This window comes from Solanum stenotomum, chromosome 4 (genome assembly GCF_019186545.1).
Source record: "Solanum stenotomum isolate F172 chromosome 4, ASM1918654v1, whole genome shotgun sequence".
In the NCBI taxonomy this organism is placed as follows: Eukaryota; Viridiplantae; Streptophyta; class Magnoliopsida; order Solanales; family Solanaceae; genus Solanum; species Solanum stenotomum.
In genome coordinates, this window is record NC_064285.1 from 56,598,087 (window position 1) to 56,608,994 (window position 10,908).

The window sequence follows — 10,908 nt, forward strand, 5'->3', positions numbered from 1 at the left end:
GCTGGTAAAAGGATAGAGAGCATTTATAAAAGGGGTACCCAGTTTAATTGGCGGGTATAATTGATTTTTAACCAAGAAAAAGAAGTGCGGAACGCAAACTTTATTTTGGCAAATACAAGTATTAGGCAATTTATACTTTATATCTAAAGCATGCCCTGAAGCCGATCTTACCATATGAGTGGTTTTCTCAAAGTACTTAGTAGGTACAAGCCATTTCTGAATACAACTAACATCAGCTCCACTATCTATCATAGCAATATGAAAAAAGTATTATCAATTAGTATGGTACATTTGATATACCATTTATGAGTTGTAACAACCTGCATCATTCCTAAAAACATATTTTGTCTAGGATCAATATAAATAGGGTTTTCAAGAGTTTTTTCTTCAATAATATTTTTCCCTTTGTCATTAGCAGACTCAATCTGAGTAAGGCCGTGATCACAAATAATCTAATTTTGTTTTAGAGATTTTAAGCTCATGTTTCAATTGTTCAATTTCTCCTTTTAAGTCATCAAAAGAAGTGTCACGAATGACAACATGCTGTTTAGAAAGTCTATTATTGACTTCAGATAAGGAATAAGGAGCAGAATATTCAAACTCATTTTTTGATTTTTCAACAACATTAGATGAGCTAGCCTTATTATTAGCAGCAAGCTGAATAATCTTTTCACGCAGCGTGTTATCAGTAACTTTTTTTAAAAGTTCTATCACATTATCGGAAGTAATAGTATTAATATTCATATCTTCACATTGAGATTGCAATTTATAAAATTCATCATTTTCACAAGAGCAAATATCACCTCTACATTTACAAGCATCTATAGTCGCTGACTGAGTATTACCAGATGTCTTAGGTTTATCAGTTTCAGAACCTGATTCAGAATAGTTGTCATCATTATAATCGGACTCAGAACCAGAGGTGTACAAGAAACTATAGATCTTATCGTGCATATATTCCTCTAACTCTAGAGTTTTGAGTTTTTCAAGCCTACAATTTGGTGCTATATGCCCAAATTTTTCACATTTGTAGCACTTAATTTTAGCGAGATCTCGCCTAGATCTATTCTTAGTAAATCTATTAGATTTACGATGAGTCCTTCGCCCTTCTCGTTCTTCCCTAGATCTTCGTCTAGACCTTTTTTTTCTATAAGATTTTTCGGGATTAGAGTCTCTAGAATCTCTATGTTTGGTCTGTTTTCCTATATCTGGTAACCCAAACTGTACGCAAAAATCTCCTGATTGAGATCTTTCTCTAAGCTTATCAATCTTAAGTTATCTAGAGAGTTTCAATTCATTGCACAAGTTAATACCTTCTTGAGTGCAAGCTCCTATAAGCTTACCGTAAGTATAAGCGCCATAAGAAATAGCACCTTGCGAATTTCGTAGAGTTTTCTTAACTCTTTTTGCAAATAATGGAGGTAAGTCATCTATAAACTTAGCTTTCCAATGCTCAAGACCATTTTCCGGTAGTTCCATCACCTGACTTAGATAAGTATCTTTATACCATCAAAATTCTCCTAAATGTCTACATCGAAGACCATTTAACAAAGAACGAACAATTTCATATTGATTGGTAAATCTACCATTAAAATGTTTGAGAATAGTCAAGACTAGGGTATAAACTGCATCTTCTCTATTTTTTACTAAGGCAAAACCTAAGTTATCAACACTATCACTAACAACCTTAGCATTTAGTACAACGCCTTTCGCTTCTAGGCTCATATAATTATCCCACCAACCTCTAAGTTGACCAGTAAAATCTGCAATTATCATCATGAAAATAGTTCTATCGGTGTTATTACCACTTTTACAAATAGTAGCATACATAAACATTCTATGAACAAGAATAGTTAATTGCCTATCAGTTAAACCATTGAGATTCCATTCATATATCTCACTTCTACTATAAGAAGTATTAGTTTGGTTCTAATCACGCTCCTCTATTAAAACATATTGAGGGGTCGGTTTGGGATAATAATATGTTTGCATACTAGGATTAGTAGCATAATTAGTATTACCACTATTCTTCTTGGGATATCCACGAAGTTTATTAATTTCTAAATCAACTTGATTTTTAAAATCAAAGGTGGTTTCCATCTCATCTGCAAAATCTTTAGATAAATTAATAGGTTGAGCACCAAATTCTGAAAACTTTTTATCAAGAAGTTTTTCAAGATCATAAAGAGGTTTAAAGATAAAATCCTGAATCTCAGGAGGTCTCTGAATAGGTATATCAGGCTGCTTTGACGAAGAGGCCTATTCAGACGGTTTTAAATCATTTTTTATCTGAACAATTAATGTCGTCAAATCATCTAACTTTTTATCAAGAGAACTAATATGCTCGCCTAAAACTTTCACATAAAGACCCAAATAGTTGTTTTGAGAAATAAGATTATTAATCTCGTTAATACTTACCATAGCCACATCATTTTTAATGAACTTTTGAAAAGCAGTAAAAGTAATACCTGTATTATTAGGTAGTATAAACGGTGCCTGGGGAGGATAAATAGTTTTGATAATATTACCTGATTTATCTTTATAAGATCTTTCAAGTACTTTAATAAATAAGGGTAAATAAGTGGTTATAAACCAAGGTACAAATAACATAATATGATTATGCAAAGCACAAGTTTCATAAAATTCTTGAGAAATATTATGCAGATCTTTAGTGTTGTAAGTGTCAAAAAACCAAGTTTTAAACTGACTCCATTTATATCTTGCAAATTCATTTTGAATATACTTTTTTGCCAGTGAACCTGGGCTAAAATCGATTTGGTGTACATTCATCATTAAGTATCATTAAGATTGAAATCCATTTCGGATGCAGAAGGAATATCCTTATCAGAAATATCCAATGATTTATCATTTGTTTGAACAATATTTAATCGAGGATTAATTTTAATTTTATTTTTATCAGCAGATATGACCGAAGATAAAGTATGCCAAGAAGCAGCACGATTTCGAGTTGGACCATAACTGGGGTCAATAGGCGAGATGTGTTGAATGGCAAGTAATATTCTATTAGAAGAGAAAGAATGCCTATTATAAGGAACACTTTTTTCATCAAACTGAATACAAATCTTTCGACCAGCATTTTGAGTAATATGAGAGTATTCAGAATTAATGACAACATCAATTATTTGTTCTGGCGGTATAACCGAATCTAAAGTCCAAGTAGTAGGAAAATTAATTTCTTCCCATTTTATAGGTCTTCTAGTAGTGACCTTAGACTTAGCGAAATTAGTTTCCACTAAAATAGTTTGATCATATGTATTATATAATTTACATCTAGGATTCAAAGTCGCAAGCAATTTAAAATAGATTCTATAAGATAAACAAATAAGTTCAGATCCAGGTGCATAACTATAACCATGCGTTTTAATATTAAAGTTAAATCATCTAATATACTAGAATCAGTCAAAGATAACTGCAAATTAGGTTGAGTATTAAAATATACAGGGCCATAGGCTACCGTAGATTCAATCGAACCCATCAAAGATTGTCTGAAATTCAAATTTCTCGCATCGCGAAGAGCAGCTAAAAATGTCTCAGGTAACCCTTAAGAGTTAGGGGTTTAAAAGCAATTTGAATCATACCAATATGCAAGAACTTGTGTTGATTTCTATAAACATCAATATCGTGTTTATTTAACAAACGAATAATCTGTTCTGACGAGTTCAACGCTAGAGATTTTTCAGTAGTTTTTATCAACTGTTTATTAGAGATCTTATCAAACCAACCATAGTCATAAATAGTTTTTATATCAACTTTCGGAATAGTTCATTTGTTTAACAAATCAAGGTTTTGAGGTATATCTACCTCTTCCAATCGAGTACTTTTAGTACTAGTATCTCCTAGATCCATGATCAAGAGAATATATCTATGCTGAAATACTTCACCTCAATCTCATATTTATCATGAAAGTTCCTAGGCTCTGATACCAACGAAACAGGATCTCCGAAGACGGGCGGTAGTCCGCGCGGTCATCTTCAATCTAGCTTGTTAACATCTGAATTCAAGGAAGAAATCTGAATCGAAATATATACAAATTCTTATATAGTTTAATGACTGTATGGAATGATTTATCCTTTTACCCAAGCAAAGGATCTGTCAAGATTCAAATACGTATTGTTAGTGAGCCCATGTGTCTAACAGTTCTAACCGGGTATAAGGCGCCCTTTTTCTCCTAATCGGGATGAGACCACGGCTAGCTAGACGAAGTCACTAAGACAAAGCCACTAACTTGTTGTATTGAATCTGACTGTACCACCATCTCGGAACCAAGTCAAGAAACCATATATGAATTTANATCCTGAGCTAGGAGTTATGACTGATCAAAGTTGGCCAAAAACTCACTGATTTCCTACACTTAACCAAATTTCCAGGTTCTGAACTTTTTCCAAAAGTGACTACTTCCAATTTCAAGCTACTTCATATTCATTTTAAATTGTCGGATGTAACACAATTAAAATGAAATTACATAAAAACCCCTCATAGAACCTCATTATAAAGTCAACACAAAGTCATAGGCTCTTGCTTAACCTATCATTTTCCGAGTCGTTACAGTATCCCTAGATTCATGATCAAGAGAATATACCTATGCCGAAATACTTCACCTCAATCTCATATTTATCATGAAAGTTCCTAGGCTCTGATACCAACGAAACAGGATCTCCGAAGACGGGCGGTAGTCCGCGCGGTCATCTTCAATCTAGCTTGTTAACATCTGTATTCAAGAAAGAAATCTGAATCAAAATATATACAAATTCTTATATAGTTTAATGACTGTATGGAAGGATTTATCCTTTTACCCAAGCAAAGGGTCTGTCAAGATTCAAATACGTATTGTTAGTGAGCCCATGTGTCTAACAGTTCTAACTGGATATAAGGCGCCCTTTTTCTCCTAATCGGGCTGAGACCACGGCTAGCTAGACGAAGTCACTAAGACAAAGCCACTAACTTGTTGTATTGAATCTGACTGTACCACCATCTCGGAACCAAGTCAAGAAACCATATATGAATTTATTCATATTTAGATAAAGTCTAGATCTTTCATGGTAGATATAAAAGTGGAGTTAGTTATCCGACATAGATATAATTCTTTTGCCGGACATAGTCACGACTTAGATCGGAGAAAGTAAAGAAAGTACAAGAAAGAAAAGAAAGTACCTTTTGGCCAAACACCAGGGCCTATGGAAATACTTGATATTATCAAACTCCGGTACTCCGGCAAACTCACAACTTACAATATTTTATATGAAAGCAAGAGAGAGCAAAAGAAAGAGAGAGAGGGTTTTTAAAAACCTGGCCTCTTACAAAACAAAGCAAACTTATTCATAGAAACTAAAAAACATCTAGGAATAGTAGTAGAGGGTCCTTTATGCGGGTCCTATAAACAGTATATCTACTGTTGCAATAGTGTTTCTACTGTTGATAATGCTTATCTGCTAAATCTTGGTTTTAGGCTTTGAAAGAAAACATTCTGCTTTCTTCGGTGCGTTTTCTGAAATTGGTCCTTCTGATTCATATGGTTGAGCCTCGTGAGTAGTATCATCGCTTGTTTCACTACGCATAGGTGAATCTGATTTTGTGTAGTGCGTTATATTAAGAAGAAGATTTTTCTTGACTTCTTCCAAATAATTATTAATCATTTCATTTTGATCATCTCTATCTTGGTTAGAAATTTTTCTAGTCATATGTCTGACTGAAGAGTCAGCAATTATTCCTTTATGAGAAATTGATTTATAATCTTGAATCATCTTGGAAATCAAGTCCAATAGTTCTTGTCCGTATAGTGACTTTGTTTGTGGGTCTTTCTTCATTAATTTGTCCCAAAAATTGTTGTAGTAAGTCCGATATAAACAGGAAATTTGTTTTTCAGTGAAATCCACTTCTGGAGCCCATTTATGAATCCAGGGAAAAAAAATTCTATAAAGAAATATATATGTTCGATTTGTTGCATGTAACAAATGTGTTCTTGGTGATATAGATTGTTAAGGTCCGGAGAAACCTTAACCCATTCTCTGTATAACTTGAGAAATGGTTTGGGCAATATTTTTATTGTCAGCCTGTGGTATGACCACCAATTTAAAAACCAATTTGGAATATGATTTGTAAATATCTTTGCACATACTTTAATGAACCAAGTATGTTTGTGTCTCTCGTTATTATAATGGAGAACTTTATTAAAAGCCTGAATATAGTCCCAATATTTAAATTTCATAGAGACTTTGTTAAGGCTAAACAGCCTTTCTGTCATCGAGGAAATACCCCAATCTTCAATAGAAATGATTTGTTTTATAATCATTTTGGAGAAGTTATAAACATTTTCACTGGTATTATAACCTGAGAAGTGCTGAAATTCAACACCTGTACTTATCAACAAAGTTTCATAATATGACCGAGTTTTGTATGACTCACCTGGAAAATAAAGTCCATTGAGTAAATACAGTTGAAATATCTTCCAGGGTTCTTCTTTTCTCTATATCTCAGAGTTTTCCAAGAGGTATATTATTTCTCTTTTTTCTATCTTTTCGTATGACTTGATATCATCAATATCCTCTTTAACTATTGAGGCAAAGGTATTACTTTGCCTTTGTGACAAATATGCATGTAGTTGAGCATATAATGGATCATTTTCCGGAATATCTTCCAGATGTACTGATGAAGCTGCCTCTTGAGCTTTTGAGTTTAAATTAAATAAACTCATTCCTCCTTTCTGTATAATTGGAGTATTGGATGAAGATCCATATGACGATCTTGATGAACTTGGGGAGTATATATTATAAAGGGATAATTTTATAAAAAATATTATCTTAATAAATGACATTACAATTACGCATAGAAAATTATATCATAGAGAAGTAAAAATATATATGATAAATGGATTTTCAATAAAATAGAATACAACCTAGGAATAATTAATTATACGTACACATCACTTTCTACCATTTGAAAAGTAGCCTTTAATTTATATTCTTAAATATTTTTCTTATGGGTATGTTATATCCTAATAATGCACTTAGTATGGATTAGAGAAAATATTCATTTTAATTGGCTAATATATGTTGATTTGGCACAATTTTTTTTAAAAAAATTATTAGGGGTATATTTTATAAAACTAACCTTATTAAGAATGATTTGGAACTCCACATTTGACTATTACTATTTTAGTTTATGTTGTTATTTAATACCAATGATAGTATAAAACAAGCACTCTTGATTTATAATATGTACATGTAAAAATAATAATCTATTTTTTAGTATAAGAACAAGTAAAATAAAACAGGGTCGTTTGGTTTGAATATAAGTTGTGTTGGGATTAGTTTTGATGAGATAAGTTATGTTGGGATAAATTATGATAGATTTAATTATGCTGAGATTATTTCTTATTGATTGTTTGGTTTGTTATATTTAAAATAATATACATTGTATAAATTCTAAAAATAAATTATTTGTTTACAAAAATACCCTTAAAGAGTGTTGTATTCAATTAATTATAAATTATAATGAATAATTTACATCTTTATTCATAACTCCGTATGTGACTACAAGTCAAAGATGGACTATACAAGACAAACGAAATGGAAATATTTAAGATTGTGGTTGGTATGAAAGAAAATGTTTTGTACGGAAAATGATTTTCTAGAAAAACAATTTTTTGAAAAATAAGTGTGTTTCTTACTTATTTTCTACTGTTTAATTGGTAAGTAAGTAAGAAAATATTATCTCAAGAATATTTATATATTATCTAGCAAAATACTATGAAGGCGGGATGGGATGGGAAGAGGGGTTTCGAAAGTGGCGGGGGATGGGATGGTCAAGGGGTGGAATTGAAGGAGACACAATATTTGGAATGCCACTTATCCAACTTGTTTTCCCTGCTTCCATTAGCCATTAGAAAAGTCATTTTTCTCATTTTTAAGGAACTTTTTTTTCTAGTGAAAATGTTTTCCAAACATATTAACCAACCAAACATTTGAAAAAAAAATGGAAATCAAACACACACTCAGTGCAAGTTATTCATAACTCCCGTCCCAAGAGTTCTCCTCAAGTATTCCTAATTATTTTCTATTTTCACAAGTATATACTATTATTATTAATTGCCTTAGTGTTTGATAATGCACTCCTTCCACCTATTGGATAAAAAATATCCTTAACCTATGAGAAACTATTCAAATTTTTCCTCCTGACTCTTTATATGTGAGATATATGATCGTTTGAAGTTGACCATTATATGAACTCATGTGAAAACTTAGTCAATATAAATGCTTTGAACTCGGCTTGATGTTTGATGTACCTTACGACTCTAAAACACTGAAACACTTACTACACTTAGTAAAGGACCTTAACATATAATTTACAAATTATAAATCATCAAGTTCGGACCTATACGCATACGAAGGATGGTTCAAATCTTTTCTAAAACTTATGGGGCATTACAATATCTCTTCCTTGGGATCATCTATCCTCGAATAAAGATCAAAGCTAGAATAGACACGTGAATAGAGGAAACTAAGGTTTTCTTGGGCTATTTTTTGTTATTTATCCTAGTATAAACTAAATTGTACAAACAATAGGAGTTTAGAAATCAATGATGAGAAATGTAGAAGCATGAGCTAAGAGCGTAAAAACTAGTATAGGAAGGAAGAACATAAACAAGGTCGTGAACTTTGCCTCTATTGGTCTCTATAAGACTTGAAAAAAGAGCTCTTTTAACATTTTGAGGGAAGGCATAATCCATGTGAGACACCAACATGGGTTCATAAAGCATGAACGATATTGAACATGGGCAACACTCCATCTGAAGCTACTTGACAGGCATGAGGTAAGAATAGTTCTATTATACCTTAAGTGATATGATTACTGACTTTTAAGCTTAAAAACACTTTTCAACTATGATTCTTCTCTTGAATATTAGCCTTCTATCAGCTGCAACTTATAACCCGGGATACATATGACTACTTCTACTCAAGTCTGAGTCTAACCACATGCTCTCACAACATTCAAGCCTAATCTGGAGTCACAAGGTTCTACACGTAATATGAATGTTCTAATCCTATAATTATGTAGGGAATTCCATTTCAAGAATACTATTTCTTACCACACCATTTAACTAACCTTAAGTTCAAATCAAGAAGCTAATAGTGTATAATGCATTCATTCATATTGTCACGCCCCAAACTCGAGGGGCGCAACTGGCTCCTAATGCCAAAACTCAGGCCCGAGCCGACCCTACTGAACCATTTGCTACTAGTGCATGGCAGCCACACCCAATCAAGAAAACAAACAAGTACATCTCGGCTTAAAACTAAGCCCTCGGCCGGCAAGGCCCATGTCAACTGATCTATAAAAGAAATAGCTACTTCCAGGAGATCATATAAATAAATAGCCATCTAGCACAGAAGTCCTGATTGGGCCGTCGAGGCCACCATGATATCTATACCAAAACTAAAAGCAGGTATATATCAATACAATACATCAAACAGCTCACAAGTTTTAGCAAACCAACAACATAGGCCAGTATGGCCATAACGTAGTTATACACCCCACACACTAGTCTACAAGCCTCTAAGAGTAGTAAAGATTAGCGGGACAGGGCCCCAGCCTACCCATAAAGATATATACAACAAAAGGTAACAAACCTCCCAACTCTGGTAGCTCCGAAGGAAAGGGCCTAGCCAACCGGATAAAAGTCAATCCTACTGCTGCTGAGGAGGTCTACTCAGTCGTTTGTCAGGACCTGCATGCATGAATGCAGCGCCCCCAAGGCAATGGGGCGTCAGTACAAAATGGTGTACATAGTATGAAATGCAATAAACTATGAGGAGGTATCCTGATATACTGGAATAATCTGATAAATAAATCAAGGATAAGATAAGTGTACTGACCTGCTCCTAAATCTAAACTTATCAAAAATAATAAAACAACCTAACCAAGCCCCCATAAGCTCGGCAGGTACAAACAACACACAAGACCACCTACTCAAGCCTCCATAAGCCCGGAAGGTGCCAATCAGCCTATATACCCCATCGGTAGTCCCCTAGCCCCGTAGGCAGTCACATAGCCCTCTTAGGCATTAATATAGCCCCGTAGGCAACACATAGCTCTCTTAGGCATCAACATAGCTAACATACAACTCATAGCCCTCTTAGGCAACAACATGGCCCTGTAGGAAGCACATAGCTTTCTTAGGCATCAATATTGCCCTATAGGCAACTCATAGCCATTTTAGGCATCCATATAGCCTTGTAGGCAGAACATATCCCTTCTAGGCATAGATCACATTCATGCAGCTAACCACAATAGCCTAAGGGCAACAATAACAATCCAATCGCTAAAAGAGAATAATTTAGTTATAAGCAACCTATACAAATAGCCTCTAAGTCGTGTCCAACATAGGGACTCTACTAACTGAATAAGAATCCCGACAAGGGAGGATTATATCAACTCGAGTAGCTAACAATCAACAATAATGGCTACAAGTGTAACAAGGATAACAACCCAATTACATTGCTCCTAAGCTTTAAGGAAACATGTTGTAAGTAGGGAATAGCCTTAACATACCTTTCCAATGAACGCTCGCAAGACTGTAGTTCCTTCACGAAAGTTGTTCCTTATGTCCTAAGCTTCGCAAACACTATATATACATAGCTGGTATGCACCTTAGTTAACCAAGTGTAAACCTTGAAGAAACACCAATAACTACAAAGAGAAAAGACATAAAAGCACAACTGAAGTTGTTTCGAATTTTCAAAAAGACACCTTAACTTTGAGGATGTCCTATCACCCCAAAAAAGTATTGAATATTTTTGTAAAAGGACCATTTTGACCCATTTTCTCATTATGTTTGTGAACACGCACATGATGGCGTGAAGGTCTGTTTTTAATGCCAAAAATCAATTA